General features: G+C 32.4%; 2 long non-coding RNA genes across 2 annotated transcripts; both read right to left on the reverse strand.

The window, feature by feature from the left end:
- Positions 1 to 856: 856 nt before the first annotated feature.
- On the reverse strand, positions 857 to 1757 carry LOC144573261 (uncharacterized). Its single transcript, XR_013517919.1, has 3 exons — positions 1631 to 1757; positions 1317 to 1391; positions 857 to 1232 (listed from the first exon to the last, which is right to left on the reverse strand). It is a non-coding gene; the product is annotated as an uncharacterized LOC144573261 (long non-coding RNA).
- Positions 1758 to 6921: 5164 nt separating this feature from the next.
- LOC144573262 (uncharacterized) lies at positions 6922 to 7833 on the reverse strand. Its single transcript, XR_013517920.1, has 3 exons — positions 7706 to 7833; positions 7395 to 7469; positions 6922 to 7310 (listed from the first exon to the last, which is right to left on the reverse strand). It is a non-coding gene; the product is annotated as an uncharacterized LOC144573262 (long non-coding RNA).
- Between the last annotated feature and the right edge of the window lie 10929 nt (positions 7834 to 18762).

The raw sequence follows: 18762 nt of genomic DNA on the forward strand, positions 1-18762 counted from the left end.
CACAGAGGGGAGCCATGCTATGCATAACATGCTAGCATATTCCTATATATATATATATATATATGAGTATGGCTAACGCGCTTCCTCTAGCATATGGGCCGAAATGCTTCCGGTGGAAAGTTGAAATTTCAAAATCCAAAAAGTCGATCTGAACCGTTCATCTTCTTCTCCATATTAATATCTGCTTGGAGACCAAATTTTACATTTTTCTGAAATTTTTTACTATTTATTAAGCCACTTTGAAAATTGCTGATCCAACGGTGGCTTACCAAACAGTAAAAATCAGAAGCTACCGTTGGATCAGCGATATTCAAAATGGCTTAATAAATAGTAACAAAATTTCAGAAAAATATAAAATTTGGCCTCCAAGCAGATATTAATATGGAGAAGAAGATGAGCGGTTCAGATCGACTTTTTGGATTTTAAAATTTTAACTTTCCACCGGAAGCATTTCGGCCCATATGCTAGAGGAAGCGCGTTAGCCGTACTCATATATATATATATATATTGGATCGAACCGTTGATTCCGAATTTTTTATTTTTTAAAAAATGTTAAAATCTAACCCCTCTTTCTGTTTTCTATCTATTATTTTATTATTTGAAAATAACGAACAAGTTACTGGACTTGTTTGTTCGTGGTTCAGATAGAATATATGTTTTTTTTTTCATAATTCAAATAATAAATTAGTGTAATAGTAGTTTCACAAATAATATGGGAGGAATAGCGCGTTATTCGTACACTTCATCATATATAGAATAATTTGCTGAGGTGCTGAAATAAAAATGAGAATATAGAGGTATTATTCAGGAATAAATTTTTAATAAACTGGGGGTGGCATGAAACTTAATTATACAATAATAGTCAAATATTGATTAATTCATTCATTCATTATGACACACAAATACATGTACAAACAAACTAATAGTATAGCTTTGTTTGGAGCAATCAATACATGGAAAACAGTTGGGCTAAGATCATTTTCTCCATCACTACATGCCATTTCAATACATCCATCTTAGCCTTGTTTTATTTTGGCACGCTCTTAATTTAAGTAATTAACACACATAAATTCATCAGAGCACAATACCCACACAGAAGACAAATAATCTTGGATACATATAATGAAGGTATCATTTGTTAATTGCATCCACATGAGGTGCAGCTACAGTTGGAACCGCACTTGCAATTGTTCTCGCCCGCTTCTGTTGCCATCTCAAATCCTCCAAATTCACTTCAATTAATAAGATAAAATAAAGGTTATTTTTTTCAAATTAATTAAAACAAAAGATAAAAGAAAAATATGAATATTGATTACCTCTTGGCAGGACCGAAACCAATGATCATAGTTTCTGTGGTGGTGATCTTCTCATCCAAGTCCATGGACCTCTTCCTGCATATCAAATCAACCCAAATGCTAACTTAAATGCTTATTCACTTGCAGATGTAATTAATATAAGGGAGAAGCATATGTGCAATTAATTAATCTTAATTTCACGGGAGAAAAAAAAAGTCATGATTTTCCTAATTTCTTGCTCAACTAAATCATAATTTTTTTCATTTATTTGTTTTTACCAAGAAAATTAAGGAAAACGTGGAGTGTTAAAATAAAATAAAATAAAATAAACAGACCCGCATTTGCAGTTGCCGCAAGAGCAGTTGCTTCCACAAGAGCAAGACATGTTTAATTAGGTTGATTTAGAATTAATTAAGAGGAAATTGCTTGATTGTTTGGTTTGTGTAAAAAGCTAGGAAATTATGCATGTATTTATAGGCAGAAAGGAAGAGGTACCTGGGACATCACCGTCCACGTGTCGCTATCTCGTTTGTGGTGCTGAGACGACTTTTTATGAGTTGGAGTATATATGCACTCAACTGCTGATCCAACGACCAAAATTAAATTATTGTAGTAATTAAAATACATATAAGATGAATGAATGATATAATGAATTTGTCTTCTTTTCATTTTTTGAAGACTTTATTTCTTTATAAAGATTTCTTGGTTCTAATTCCTATTAGATCATGCATGCAAGTTAATTTTGCATCTTGTCACTTTCAGAAATTTATTTATAAATTATTTTGTTATTTTATTGCAAATTTATTATTACAAGTTACTTCAAGCGGAAGAAAAGATAACAAATAACAAAGGGATGACTTAAATAGTTAAATTTATTATTGCAAGTTATTAGGTTGTTTCAAAATCACAAACCTAAGCTAGGTCAAATATTAAATATTCAACAAGTAGTAACGACTTAAATCTTGATCATTTTTCTGATTTACAAAAACATAAATCACGAATCTAAATTAAGTCGTAGTCATTATTAAAGATTCAATAGCTGGTGATGAGTTAACTCCTCACATTATTCTTTTTTTGTTTCAGCCTAATTTTATTTAGTCTTACTGACCAAATTTGTATACTTGAATACTTTTTATAGATCTATATTCAATAAGACGGATATATGTAACTTTTTTTTCCATTAGTTTATAATTAGGTACAACCGTATAGGTATACCGTATATATATGTAGCAAATAAACATTAGCATGCAACTTTGGATAAGAATACTTATAAAATCAGTTCATAGTTGCTATTTTCAGAAATATTGACAAACGTAAAATCACGTGAATAACATTTCATCGTATAAATGCGCAATGAATATGCAACATTATTATATTATATTTTTTTTTATCATATTTTGTGATATTAAATACATCTTGTATAGTTCATTAGTATTTTCAATTATTTATCATATTTTTTACCATACTTGAGGGAAAGTTTATCAGGTTGTTTACTTCGTGAAAATTATAATATTTTTTTTAGGATAGGTAGAAATACTGAATCATTTCAAATTTTCAATGGTGCTTCTTGATCTTTTTTTTTCAACCATTAGAAAGGACAGAGGAGGAATTAATCTATTATTGTAAGAAGCAACAGCTCACTAGATTCGTATTAGAATTCCCCACCTTCCTATCCATTTTGTTAAATTATTATTTTCACTTGTATTTTTTCTTATCTCTAACCGTCTGTTACAAATCAATATTATTAATCTGTTTTGTACTGTACCAAGTCGATTTGTGCAAATTGTGCTTAAGAGCAAATTTAAGACTAAATCATCTGTACAATTTTAAAATTCTAATTATTTATATTGAAATTTAATTTAATTTTTTGTTTGTTTAAAACTTAAATTTTTTTATATGATTTTTCCTTCTTATTCAAATTTTCTAATTTCGCTCCTTGTTAATTTGAGATGATTTTTCTCAAGGACTTTTATATTTTATGTCAAATTAACTGAAAATTTCTTCCATATTTAAAAAAAAGGCAAAAGAATTTCATTCATTCTTTGTTTTTTCTTCATCTAAACTATAGTTTCATTATTAACAATCAAAATTCAACATTTTGAAGAATAACAAAATTCGGTAGTAAGCAAACTAACTGAGTAAAAAAAAAAAGAATAATTATAACAAACCCCTCACTCCCATCCCCCCATTTTCCCCGCACTCTCTCTCTTCCTTAACTGCCATATATCCCCCCACTAATTTCCCTAAAAGTTTCCTTTTATCCCCCCACTAATTATAAGAACCCCCACTCCCATCCCCGCATTAATTATGCATTCCTCTAATAACAATTCCCGCGTTAATTATTGCTTTAAAAACAATCTGCGCATTAATTATACTGTTATCTAATAACAATCACTGTTAATAAATGTTTATCTGTTAATTGATGTTCAAAAAAATATTTATCATTATTTCTGAGAAGTATTTACCCTTGTAACATAGAGTATTTATCCATTTAACATAGAATATTTATCATTATGTCTGAAAGTATTTATCATTGATGTTTTACTGTAAGTTGCAATTATGTCTGAGAAGTATTTATCTATGCAATACAAAATATTTATCCATGTAACATAAAGTATTTATCATTTATGTTTTACTGAAAATTGCAAGTATGCCTGAGAAGTATTTATCCATGTAACATAAAGTATTTATCCATATAATGTCAAGTATTTACCCATGTAACATAAAGTATTTATCATTATGTCTCAGAGTATTTATCATTGGGTGAGAGGATTGTTTATTTAATGGTCTCCAGTTGTACGGGGACAATTTAAAAAAAAAAAAATTTTGTGCGGGAACAATTAATGGATTGATTTATTCTTTCATAAATAGAGATCATTGCATAGGGTTTAATACCTGATAAATTCAAGTTAAATACTTTGATGCTTCAAGTTAAATACTAACAGTTTTTTAAACGCTCATTAATGATTGAGCGGTCCCCCCATGTTTAATGGTCCCCAGTTGTGCGGGGACGATTCAAAAAAAAAGAAAATTTTGTGCGGGGACAATTAATGGATTGATTTATTCTTTCATAAATAGAGATCATTGCATAGGGCTTAATACCTGACAAATTCAAGATAAATACTTTAATGCTTCAAGTTAAATACCCGCAGTTTTTTAAACGCTCATTAATGATTGAGCGGTCCCCCCATGTTTTTTTTGGCAGTATCTGCGGGGATAAATGCGGGGATAAATCTGCGGGGATTGTTATCATTGTCCAAAAAAAAAATACTAAGAAACATTGACATCAAGCTTTAATGATATATTTTGTTTCTCTACTGAAGTTAAATGCTAATTAAATACGTGCCTTAAATAAAACATCTGAGTAATCATGTGGTTCAACCTCTCTGTTTTTTTTGTTGTTGTTGTTGAAAGGTTCATGCCTCTTTCTTAGAATTGCAAGTAAACAGATTAGATATTTTCATGCACAGGGTGTAGGGTTAGATATTTTTATGCACAGTGACACACTGTGCAAACAGTTTGTTTCGAATGAATAAAATAAGCACGTTGGGTGTTCGATCCGCCAATGGCTACGATTGAAAGATGAAATTTCGGATTTGATCTCAGCCCTCCAATTACATAATTTATCTTCTTTTATTAAATACATCTGATTTATGTATAGAAGTCTAAATTTAGTTAAAAACATACTCACCACATATGTTGCCACACAATACGTTACAATTAAAATTGAACAAATATGAAATTTAGCGATATATTTATCAATTTCCTCATTTCTTTGTTTCCATACTTTTCCTCTTCAATTAAGAAGACTCCACATTCCATATTTTTATTTCTTTGTTTCCTTACTTCTTCTTTGTTTCTATATAGATCACAATGAAAATCATTTTTTTTTATTTCCTTATTTCTCTTTCTTTGCTTCTATACATATTGCTGTGGGCAATTTAGAATATATTTCCAATATATAATATATCAATGTGTGTGTGTGTGTGTTCTAAATTGGAAACAAAGAAGGAGAAAAATATTAATTGAAAACAAATAAGAATATAAATTGGAGCGTGTGTGGGAATATATATTTCTCTTATAATATGTGTGTGTGTCTATATATCCTATACATACATATGATAACACTTTTTATTTATGTTTTTTTATATCATTATATGTCGATATTGAATTGTTGTATGGTATTTGATATTAGATTCGAATCGAGATATTATTTGATATCATTAGTACTTAAAAATAAAGAATCATCAAATCATCAAATTGTTAACAGAGTTCATGATTTATTAAAAATACAGAATCATATAAATTTTCTATTAACATGTGTCTTAATTTTAGATAATTATTATTTTCATTGATATATATTTTTCTTATAATATGTCACCGTTGCAATGCACGGGTATGATACTAGTGTATATATATAGAGGTTGGCTAAGATCAAAGTGGTAGTTTCTGAGCTTTGGTGCTACCAATTCATTTTTCAATTTTCAAAGTTCAAAATGTCGATCCGAACCGTTCAAGTTGTTCTCCATATTAAATTGTACTTGGAGACCAAATTTTACATTTTTATGAATTTTTTTACTATTTATTAATCCACTTTGAAAATCGCTGATCCAACGGTGGCTTAACAAAACAGAAAAATCAGAAGCCACTGTTGGATCAGCGATTTTCAAACTAGCTTAATAAATAGTAAAAAAATTCAGAAAAATGTAAAATTTGGTCGCCAAGCACAATTTAATATGGAGAACAACTTGAACGGTTCGGATTGACGTTTTGAACTTTAAAAATTAAAAAACAAATTGGTAGCACAAAAGCTTAGGAACTACAACTTTGATCTTAGCCAACCTCTATATATATATATATATAGGAATATGCTTGCATGCTATGCGTAGCATAGCTCCCCTCCGTGCAACGGCTCAATATTTAATTTTCAAAATTCTAACGGTCGATTCGAACCGTTCATCTTGTTATCTATATTAATATATGTTTGGAGACCAAATTTTATATTTTTTAAAATTTATTTACTTTTTTTTTTAGATTTATTGAAAATCGCTCTTTTTTTATGGTCCAGATGTGCTAAAAACAGTGATTTTCAATAAATCTAAAAGGATAGTAAAAAAATTCCAAAAAATGTAAAATTTGGTCTCCAAACACATATTAATATGGAGAACAAGTTGAACGGTTCGGATCGACCGTTAGGATTTTGAAAAGTCAAATATTGAGTCGTTGCACAGAGAGGAGCCATGCTTTGCATAGCATATTCCTATATATATATATATATATATATATATTGGATCGAACCGTTGATTCCGAATTTTTTATTTTTTAAAAAATGTTAAAATCTAACCCCTCTTTCTGTTTTCTATCTATTATTTTATTATTCGAAAATAACGAACAAGTTACTGGACTTGTTTGTTCGTGGTTCAGATAGAATATATGTTTTTTTTTCATAATTCAAATAATAAATTAGTGTAATAGTAGTTTCACAAATAATATGGGAGGAATAGCGCGTTATTCGTACACTTCATCATATATAGAATAATTTGCTGAGGTGCTGAAATAAAAATGAGAATATAGAGGTATTATTCAGGAATAAATTTTTAATAAACTGGGAGTGGCATGAAACTTAATTATACAATAATAGTCAAATATTGATTAATTCATTCATTCATTCATTATGACACACAAATACATGTACAAACAAACTAATAGTATAGCTTTGTTTGGAGCAATCAATACATGGAAAACAGTTGGGCTAAGATCATTTTCTCCATCACTACATGCCATTTCAATACATCCATCTTAGCCTTGTTTTATTTTGGCACGCTCTTAATTTAAGTAATTAACACACATAAATTCATCAGAGCACAATACCCACACAGAAGACAAATAATCTTGGATACATATAATGAAGGTATCATTTGTTAATTGCATCCACATGAGGTGCAGCTACAGTTGGAACCGCACTTGCAATTGTTCTCGCCCGCTTCTGTTGCCATCTCAAATCCTCCAAATTCACTTCAATTAATAAGATAAAATAAAGGTTATTTTTTTCAAATTAATTAAAACAAAAGATAAAAGAAAAATATGAATATTGATTACCTCTTGGCAGGACCGAAACCAATGATCATAGTTTCTGTGGTGGTGATCTTCTCATCCAAGTCAATGGACCTCTTCCTGCATATCAAATCAACCCAAATTCTAACTTAAATGCTTATTCACTTGCAGATGTAATTAATATAAGGGAGAAGCATATATGCAATTAATTAATTTTAATTTCAAGGGAGAAAAAAAAAACAAGCCATGATTTTCCTAATTTCTTGCTCAACTAAATCATATTTTTTTCATTTATTTTTTTTACCAAGAAAATTAAGGAAAAAGTGGAATGTTAAAATAAAATAAAATAAACAGACCCGCATTTGCAGTTGCCGCAAGAGCAGTTGCTTCCACAAGAGCAAGACATATTTAATTAGGTTGATTTAGAATTAATTAAGAGGAAATTGCTTAATTGTTTGGTTTGTGTAAAGAGCTAGGAAATTATGCTTGTATTTATAGGCAGAAAGGAAGAGGTATGTGGGACATCACCGTCCACGTGTCCTATCTCGTTGTGGTGCTGACACGACTTTGTATGAGTTGGATTATATCTGCACTCAATTGCTCATCCTGTCATCCAGCGACAAAAATTAAATTATTGTAGCAATTAAAATACATATAAGATGAATGAATGATATAATGAATTTGTCTTCTTTTCATTTTTTGAAGACTTTATTTCTTTATCAAGATTTCTTGGTTCTATTTTCTATTAGATCATGCATGCAAGTTAATTTTGCATCTTGTCACTTTTAGTAATTTATTTATAAATTATTTTGTTATTTTATTGCAAATTTATTATTACAAGTTACTTCAAGCGGAAGAAAAGATAACAAAGGGACGACTCCTTAATTTCCCTTTACAAAACCCAGCTATAGATAAATTTAATTCATCCAGTTGGCAACAATTTTAATTTGTAATTAACTTCTAATTTACTTCCATAAAAAAAAATTATAATTTACTAGGTTGCTACCTCAAGTAATTAGGTAAGATTAGGGCTGGCAACGAGCCAGCTCAGTCCAAGCTATACCAATCTCGTGGCCTGCTCGTTTTAGCGACGAGCGAGTCATTAGGCGAGCCAACATTCGGATCTGAGTTGAAAAAGTGGCTCGTGGCTCACTTGTTTTGGTAACTAGCAAGCTGAGCCAGCTCGCGGGCCAAAAGCCCAAATATATTAGATGATGTATTATACTACCATAAATTAAGTTTATAACTAAATTCATTTATATTAAAATACTAAATCTCCAAATTCATACAAACATAGTTTACAAAATAAATTCATTAATACTAAATTCACACAAATTCATACTTGGACAGAGCTGGCTCGCCAGCTCGCGAGCGAGCTAGGCCCCAGCTCAAACTTGTTAATTTTGGATCGAGCTAATTCGTTAATAGCTCGGTCCACTAACAAACGAATTGTTAGCGAGCGAGTCATGATTGATCCACGAGCTACGAGTTTTTTTGCCACCCCTAAGTAAGATCTATTATCAACCATTTTTTTGAAACAAAAAGAAGAAATCACAAACCTAAGCTAGGTCAATATTAAATATTCACCAAGTGGTGACGACTTAAATCTTGATCATTATTAAAGATTCAATAGCTGGTGATGACTCAACTCCTCACATTATTCTTTTTTGTTTCAACCTAATTTTATTTAGTCTTATTGATCAAATTTGTATACTTGAATACTTTGCTTAGATCTATATTTAATAAGATGGATACACGTGACTTCTTCTTTTTTTTCATTAGTTTATAATTAGGAACAACCGTATAGGTATATATATGTAGCAAATAAATATTAGCATGCAACTTTGGATAAGAATACATGTAAAATCAGTTCATAGTTGCTATTTTCAGAAATATTGACAAGCGTAAAATCATGTGAATAACATTTCATCGTCTAAATACGCAATGAATATGCAACATTATTATATTATAATTTTTTATCATATTTTGTGATTTTAAACACATCTTGTATAGTTCATTAGTATTTTCACTAATTTATCATATTTATCATACTTGAGGGAAAGCTTATCAATTTGTTTACTTCCTGAAAATTATAATTTTTTTTAGAATAGGTATAAATACTTAAGCATTTCAAATTTTCAATGGTGCTTCTTGATCTTTTTTTTTCAACCATTGGAAAGGGCAAAGAAGGAATCTATTATTGTTAGAAGCGACAGCTCACTAGATTTGTATTGGAATTCCCCACCTTCCAAGAATATTTTTCCCTTCGTGTTAATTCATCTATCCATTTTGTTAGATTATTATTTCACTTGTATTTTTTCATGTCTCTAATCGTTTGTTACAAATCAATTTTACTAGTCTGTTTTGTACTGTACTAAGTCGATTTGCACTAAGTGTGCTTAAGAGCGGATTTAAGACTAAATCATCTGTACAATTTTAAAATTATAATTATGTATATTGAAATTTAATTTAATTTTTTGTTTGTTAAATTTTTTTATATAGTTTAGTCCTTCTCATAAAATGATAAAGATGTGCTTGTAGTCTACTGGTTAGAGTTTTATTCAGTGTTTGTTAGGTCTTGGGTTCAATTTTTAAGTGACTATATATTGTTTTTTTTTTTTTTTGCCTTTTCGCATATTATGTATTTTATAGTTTAGTTCTTCTTATTCAAATTTTATAGTTTCACTTCTGTTTGTGTTAAGCATGTTAATTTGAGACGATTTTTTCTTAGAGACTTTCATATTTTATGTCAAATTAACCGAAAATTTCTTCCATATTTAAAAAAAAATAACAGGCAAAAGAATTTTGATTCATGCTTTGTTTTTTCTTCATCTAAACTATAGTTTCATTATTTAACAATCAAAATTCAACATTTTGAAAAATAACCAAATTCGACAGTAAGCGAACTAACTGCGTAAAAAAAAAAATAGTTACTAAGAAACATTAACATCAATATAACACCCGGTAAATGTCATATTTTATTTTCTTGAAATTATTTTGAACTTAAATGTGAAATTGGAAACTTGAGGGTTTATTTTAGAGTCCGACAAGTATAACATTGGTGTCATGTGACACTAACTTCAAAATCAATTAAATAGACTTCAAACGACTAATCCAAACTGTTCAAACCGATTTACTTTATTAGTGATGCGTTTACATACAATTTTTTTTATATTTTCGAGTTATTTTAGTATCAAATCAAGCGATAAAAATGTTGGACAATGAATGTATTAAAATTAACTTAAAAACTCACACATTTGACAGCTTGACTTGATACTAAATAAATTCAAAAAATTATAAATTTTGATATAAACGCATAACTAATGAAGTAGATCGGTTTGAGTGGTTTGAATTTACCGTTTGAAATTGATTCAATAGGTTTTGGAGTTAGTGTTATATAGGCTGAAATGACACTAATGTTATACTAGCCATACTCTTTATTTTATTGGAGACTTATAGCTAGTGGGATTGATCTGTAAAATATGAAAACCTAAGGTTGAAATAGAAGATATACATGTGGGACCACGCCTTTATTTTCCCATCCTTTATCCCTTTTGTTCTCTCTCTGACCAATACATGGAGTCCCTTCTAGGACCTTCTCCTCCCCTTCGTCTGTTGCTTGCGCAAAAGAAAAAGAGAAAGAAACAGAGAAATTGAAAAGGAAAAAAGAAGGGATTATATCTCTTGCTCCTTGATCAATCTCATGGATTAATTTGGGTTCTTGCTCCCTCAGTCGTGTTGTGCGGCTATGGTTTATTCTCTTCCCTCTTCTCTGTTTACTCTCTGATCTGATTAGGGCTTTGGTAAATCATGATAAATGATAAAGCGAGCACTATGGTATTGTGAATTGAGTTAAACGAGTTGATTGATTAGAATATCTTCTTCTTTTTCCTTTTTTTTTCCTTATTGGGTTTGAACCCGTTAGCCATGGTTGGCTTATTTTTCTACCCGATGTATTTATGGTGCTACACCGAGTTAGTATTGGATACCTTTTTAATTGTCAAATACTAGTACCGGAAAGAACTAGTTTTATAAATTTCATATTTTATTCATACGAATAACTTCGTATAATTATATTCTTGTTTATAATTCAATTATTTATTTATTCATACAAATCAAATTTTAATTTCTTTTCCAAATGGTTCAACAGAACTTGTAACGAATTTTTAAATTCACGAACTACTCGGAATAATTACCATTAATTTATAGAATTTATATTTTAGATTCAAATTCTTAACACATTAAATTTATAGTTTGATTATATCTCGAAATTTTAGTTTCACTTTAAAATTAATCAGACAAAAATTTGAAAGGTCGTTTAATTAAACAAAAATCATCAGCCTTTTATAGTGCAAAAAAAAAAAAAAAAAAAAAAACGCCGGGTCGTAGATTTTTTTCCGCATTTTGGCCATTTTTAAAATTTTAATCAGACCTTGGTTTTTTTTATTAAAATATTTTAATAATTGGGTAAAAATAAAAATATCGGACTTATACTTGAATCTTGATTTATTAGACTATTGGATTGTTGGACACTTGCATATTAATCTGAACCGAAATGGAAGTTATATGAAAGTAATTAATTAAAAGATGTAATAATTCCAATAGTTATTTTTAGTACTTGAACATTGATTGGAGATAGAATATAAGAGTACATAAACATATGGATGATTTAAATGAAACTACTAAACATGGTATAGCATCAAATTTTATATGAACTAAACAAACTTAAATTATAATATAGGCATAATTGAGAAAGAGGCTGATGGGACAGAGGGTTCAGGAAGAACATACTGATGGTGATCTCGCATGTGCTCTAAGATATCAGGTGCGAGGTTATTGGATTAGTCTGAGATTCATGACTAGAAATTAAATCGTAACTCACCGTGTATTTTGAAATATTTGATTGACCGCATTGATTGAACTGTTGCATCATATGTATAGCCCAATACAATTGAAACTGAATTACAGGTAAGTCTGTTGGCAGTCATGTTGATATTGTTTATCTATTGGTTGATTCTTATTGCAAATGATTGATTGAAATCACAGTGATTGAATTGATTGAATATTGAATACTGTATTCCTTGAACCTTCATATAGTGGAGAATAAGGATTAATATATCGTAAAGTCTAGCTAGCTACTAGACTTAACTCCAGGACCCTTATGCGCATATAGTGAATGGCCCCAACTGAATCCAGTACCGGTTGGATAGGGGATAATGAATAAATGTGAATTGTGATTGTGAAACTAATGAACTGTGGTAACTGTTTTATCATTTATTTTTTTTTTCCAATAATGACATTTGTTGTACCCTAAAATATTGCCAATTAAATAAACAGAAAATTGGTAATAATTTAAAGCACTTGGAAAGACGCCAAATGATTTAAAACCCTCCCAAGACAAAGGGAAATGACATATTAAAATTCATGGTAATATTCTACATTTAAAACCATGAATTTTGATATAAGATTCAGATTCTAACTCCAAATGGTTAAGGAGTTATGAATTTTCAAAGTTTATGCTGATTTGGCAGCTTCTGAGTGGTGCCACCTCAGCTCGGGTACCCATAGCAATAACCCTAAGCATCCTGGGTGCAAATTGGGAGCCGCAAACCCCCATCCTACAAGTGGGACCCGTTATCCAGTGAAAGAAGTGAAATTTCGCTGATCTCTGGGGATAGATAGACTCAGCGCATGGCAAATGAACTCCATACACCAGACTGACAGTGCAATAGTGTATCATACACCCAGACCAGCCGAGCAAACAAGGGAAGCGCTGAGTTTAAACTCAGCGCCTTTGGCCCCTTCACTTTACGTGCTCTTGGAGCACTGTGAACCATAACACTGCCTCCTTGCGCGGCTCATAACACACCAAGCCTATGCGTGTTTAAGTCAAAAAGGGTGCTGTGCGCTGAGAGACTGACATGCGGGCCCCGAGTCCCTGACATCGTCTCCCTCTCCTCTCTCGCGCCATGGATGAATTTCAAAGCCGAAATTCATGAAAGTTAAAGGAGTTTATCGATGGCTCTCACCTCAAATCGAAAGATATTGGTGATCTCCTCTCTGTACCCGAGAATTGAACAATTTCTCTCTCTCACAAGCTTTGATTTTAGCCGAGAAAGGAAGAAGAATAAAATTGTGAACTTGGGTTTTATACCAATTGAGACCTGAAACTTGACCAGCTAGCTTAATATGAGTAGGCGACTCAGTCTGGCTTGTCAATTTGATGAGAAAAGGGACGATTGAGCTAGCATGTGAATGGAGCATGCTCTCCGAGGTGACATGGCTAGAGGGGGTCTGATTCGCTATCCAAATGGTAAATTGGGCTCCGGAACATCATAAGGAGGTTAAAACGATGCTCTCTGTCATCTTTGCGTGCTATGAAGCTCAATAATCGAGGAAGGCCCATGTTAAGCCTTGAAGGGGCTCGGGTCCAACACAACATGGCTTGTTAGCCACCAACAGCTCACTCTGGTCCCCTGGACACGTGTCCTAGACACCTGAGAACATTCCAAAATAGAGGAATATTCCTTCTGTGCAATGGGAGTCATGCAAATCAAATTGCACCCCTGAAGCCATGAAATCAAGGGCTATGATGCCATGCCTTGCCCTACAGGTCAATCCAAGGGGCTCAAATACATCCAACACATTCAAGTGACATGTCAAAACACAATTGGGTGATCCCCTGCCTTGATGGCATTCAAATAAGCATAAATCAAGCACAGACGTTTGATCAAACACCTAGGGCCAAGATGAGACCACCTCAGCCCTACCAAATCTGGAGCCAAGCTCCTAGCCTATAAAAAGGCACCTCAAATGAAGCTCAAAAAAGGAGACAGAGAGGAAAAAAGAGAAAGCTAGAGAAAGATACACACACATCAAGCTCTAGACACATTACACACACATTCACACACATACAGTGGTACACACACACACCATAGGCTTCCTCTGTGATAAGCAAGCCTAATTCATAGGTAATTAGGGTTTGGATTCAATGTAAGGCCCCTAGGGGGCCATTTCATGTATTAATTTCCATTAATAAAGTTTGTTTCTTGCTCTTTGACCTTCTTTTGTTACATCTTGGCTTCTTTTCTGTTTTTTTTTATCTGATAATCTCTCTCAAAAGTATTTAAACAATGTATATAAACATTAAAAGTGCAAAGATCCACTATTTTGATATAAATCTTTTATAAAAATTACATTTTAGCACATTTTCTCTATTTTCTTCCATTCTTTTTCTTTTCTGCCTCCTTTGATCACTTTTGCAAATTAATTGAGGGCTAAGATAAGTGTAGTGAGCAAGCTTGCATCCTTGCTTATCCAATCCCTTAATTTCTTTGATTAAAAGTGATTAATAAAAGGAAAAAAATGACTTAAATCAAAAGATAAATACACAAGGACTGTTTAAAGTGAGCAAGTAAGCATCCTTTGCAGTTCTCAACCCTAAGTCCACTTGAGAGAGTCTAGATGCAACTAGATCCAAAGAAATGGTGAGATTATGCCCTTTAAATGGCTAATTTTCACTATTTTGGAGGATCTAAGTGCAAATAGTGAAAAACTGAGGACTAAGATGTAAATATGCAGCAGTTATACTGCCATGTGCCATTTACACTCTTTGTCTAATGAAGTTTTAATGATATTGCTCTATAAAATCAAGTGGATATGCTCAAAACATAATTTTCAAAATAATCTGGGGTCTCCCTGCATATTTCCAAGTTCTGACATGTTTAAAATGTATTAAAATGATGATTTGATGAACTTTGAATTCTTTGATCTCTATTTTACACTTTTCTGGTATGAAAACAGTGGCTAAATCCCCTTGAAAACCTGTATTGAACCAGACCAGACCTTGACAGGGCTTGTACCAATCCCTGGTACCATGACATACCCAGCCTCAGCACTAAATTGCATTAGAAGTGCCACTGGTACAGCATAAGCACTCAAAAGCAGTGAAATTGACCTATGCTGACAGATCTGTCAATACTGATTAAACCAGGGACCAAATTGGAAAACAGACTTCACAGTCAGATAGAACACATCAAAACACACAAAATTGATATAAAGTTCGTATAATTTGGACTTTCCTACAGAAAGTTATGAGCTTCCAAAGTTCATCTTTTAAAAAAAAATGGAAATTCTGTATTTAAAATGGTAAAATTACCATATATACCCCTGGCACTTGATCAGGTCATTTGATTGAGTAAATAAACTCAGAAAAGTCCCAAATTTGAAACAAACATTCTTAATACATGTATCTTTGAGTTTATGAAATAAAACAAGTTCATCATATACATAAATCATGAGAAAATTGATTAAAAAGAACTGAAATAATAAGTTTAATATGTTCTTCATGACAAGTTGATCTAGAATCCATCTCAATCCAACCCAATGCCCCTGGTATGCTTTAACAACTCCTAAATGGCCTGAATAAACCCCCCCTGAATACTCAATTTAACTTGAAATCCCCTGTACCAACTTCTGGTACCAACTTGGTATTGAAACCGAAACCATGAAGCTCAAATCATGTCCAAGACCTGTTTAAACGTGAAATTGATGCCTCCAAAGCCTTCCATAGCCTCATACGATCTCAAATAACCAATTGATTGAGAGAAATCACAAGGAAATCGATGGAAATCGATCTGAGAACCAATCAGTACCAATTGGTACTGTAGATGCCTGCTCCGCCACTTCTGATGGCCGCCGGTGACCGACAATGGTACCAATCAACTCCTGACGTCGAGGCGATCACAACCATGCCCTTGGCCGGCGTCGCCGTGGCCCATACCGGCCGGAACGAGTTTGTCAGAGAAGAACCCTAGCCGGAGATCTCATCTGCACGAATCCTGAAGCATGTCCCAGATCTAAAGGCCCACATTCAAACCATTAAATCAAACGGCTCCTGACAGCATGGGACCCCTCTGTCAGTGATTCAAATGAATTAAAACGATCTGACACCAATCTCAAAGCCCAAATGGACTAATCCTAAGCCCTGCACATTAATTAATAGCCCAGTGCTCATCTCAAAGGCCCAAAAGCCCGAATCACAAAGCTCTGCACCTATCTTAAAGTCCACATGTGGTCAAAAGATGTCCTTTTACATATAAGCCCCTCTGTTTACTCAAAACTTGCAGAGAAGTCCCTACAAATTTACACAAATGTCCCTGCCAGCATAAAACCTTCTCAGACAAGCCCTTAAAGGCCCAAATTACATTCCAGACCCTGTCAAAAGCTCAAGTCACAGCCTCAGGTCCCTGGAAATTTACAAACAAGTCCCTGAAATATAAAAAGTTCACAAATAGGTCCTTTCAAGTCCTTTTTGGCCATAACTTCTTCATACTAAGTCCAAATCGACTCAAATCAGTCCCAAATGAACCCAAATTCAATTCTCTATAATTTTAAATAATATTTGAACACATTCAGGTCTCAGCCATAACCTGAAATGACCAAAATACCCCTCTCTCGGCATATTTTTTTTATATAAAAAAAAAATATTTAAATACTCCATTCAAATTAAAAACACATAAATGATATTTCTCATGAATATTTCTCACACTTCAAACACATTAAAAAAAATCCATGTTTTCACGCACACATCATGACAATTTACCAAAACGCACCCATAAATCAAATGAGAACCAACCATACGACCAAAACAGACCATACATGAGCCTCTTTTAGCCCCATTATCCGGTTCAATCCAAATAGGCACACATCCCGGAATGCATGAGGTATTCAGATAGACTCGAAAAGTCTTTTTGATGTAATTAACGGCGGGGGCTTGCGCCCGTCGGGAGTAAAACGTCCCTGCAACCGCAAATAATAAAACCTCCGACAACTGATCATGAACGTAGGTCGTCACAAGGGGTGAACCAGGAGGAAAGCAGAAAGCAAATCCCGAGTGAATGCCTTCCCCTGAGTTCGGTGACCTGCCCACATTCAAAGCAGCAGAGTACTGAACCCAGCCGGGAGCATTTCAACTCATACCCACATAAAATCCCGCACCATTAGCTAACCTGACGCCGTGCAACTTTCTGCCACCTACAACAGTATTGTAATATTGTTTTTGTATTGGTTCTGTTAACAACATGTCAGAATAGTTAGAATGGTATAAGCCATGACATGACAGATATATGTTATAGTATCTTTCAGTATTTTCAGACTAGAAATTGTAAAGTTAAGAAACCAAATGTTATCAGACTTAGTGGTTCTAAAGATTAGGTCCCAAACGTTACCTCACTTTATGGTTTAGAAGATTTTGATCCAAACCATTTATTCTGATAAGATTTTTAAAGTTATGATTTAATTATAAAATATTTGTTATCCAATTGGATACTATTATTGAGCATTTAAATTCGTCATTATAAAATAAACTAATTGTTTCTCCGATAGTGATTTTATTCTAAATATGGATTTCCTTCGAATCCAATAATCTGAGTGGCAATCAGCACTGAGAAATAATTTATTATTTCTTACTCGTTTTCCCTTATGGGTTATAGGTTCATTATGCAAAGTCAGAGAAACGCTTCCGGGTTATAATTAACAGTAGGGCCACTTAAAGATATGAGATTTGAGGTTATTTTATCTGATATGATGCATATAATATTTCTCTAGTATCATCCACAATAAATGTCAGGTAATTATTGTTAATTATTTGGGATGTGGCAAAAATATAATGGATGCTATTGACAATGCATAAAAAGATCCATGTCATGTGTTACGTATATTGAATGGTAAACAGACGCGGTAGGATCATTGCACCTCTGCATCGAGGGTGTGACAATCAACCTTTCATGATATATTTTGTTTCTCTACTGCAGTTAAATGCTAATTAAATACAAGCCTTAAATAAAACATATGAGTAATCATGTGGTTCAACCTCTCTGTTTTTTTCTTTTCTTTTATTTTTTTGTTGAAAGGTTCAAGCCTCTTTCTTAGCATTGAAAGTCAACGGGTTGATATTTTCATGCACAGGTGACACCCTGTGCAAACAGTTTGTGCCGAATGAATAAAGTAATACATATATATTGAATCGGACTGTTGATTTTGATTTTTTTTAAATGTTACAATCTAACCCCTCTTTCTGTTTTCATATCTATCATTTTATTATTTTCTATGAACGAATGACAAACAAGCCCAGTAACTTGTTCGTCATTTTCAAATAATTCAACCAAGGACTAATTCGTGGTTCAGATAGAATATTTTTTTTTTCATAATTAAAATAATAAATTAGTGTAATAGTAGTTTCACAAATAATATGAGAGGAATAGCGCGTTATTCGTACACTTCATCATATATAGAATAATTTGATGAGGTGCTGAAATAAAAATGAGAATATAGAGGTATTATTCAGGAATAAATTTTTAATAAACTGGGGGTGGCATGAAACTTAATTAAACAATAATAGTAAAATATTCAT

This window comes from Carex rostrata, chromosome 21, assembly GCF_964058835.1.
Source record: "Carex rostrata chromosome 21, lpCarRost1.2, whole genome shotgun sequence".
Classification (NCBI taxonomy): Eukaryota; Viridiplantae; Streptophyta; class Magnoliopsida; order Poales; family Cyperaceae; genus Carex; species Carex rostrata.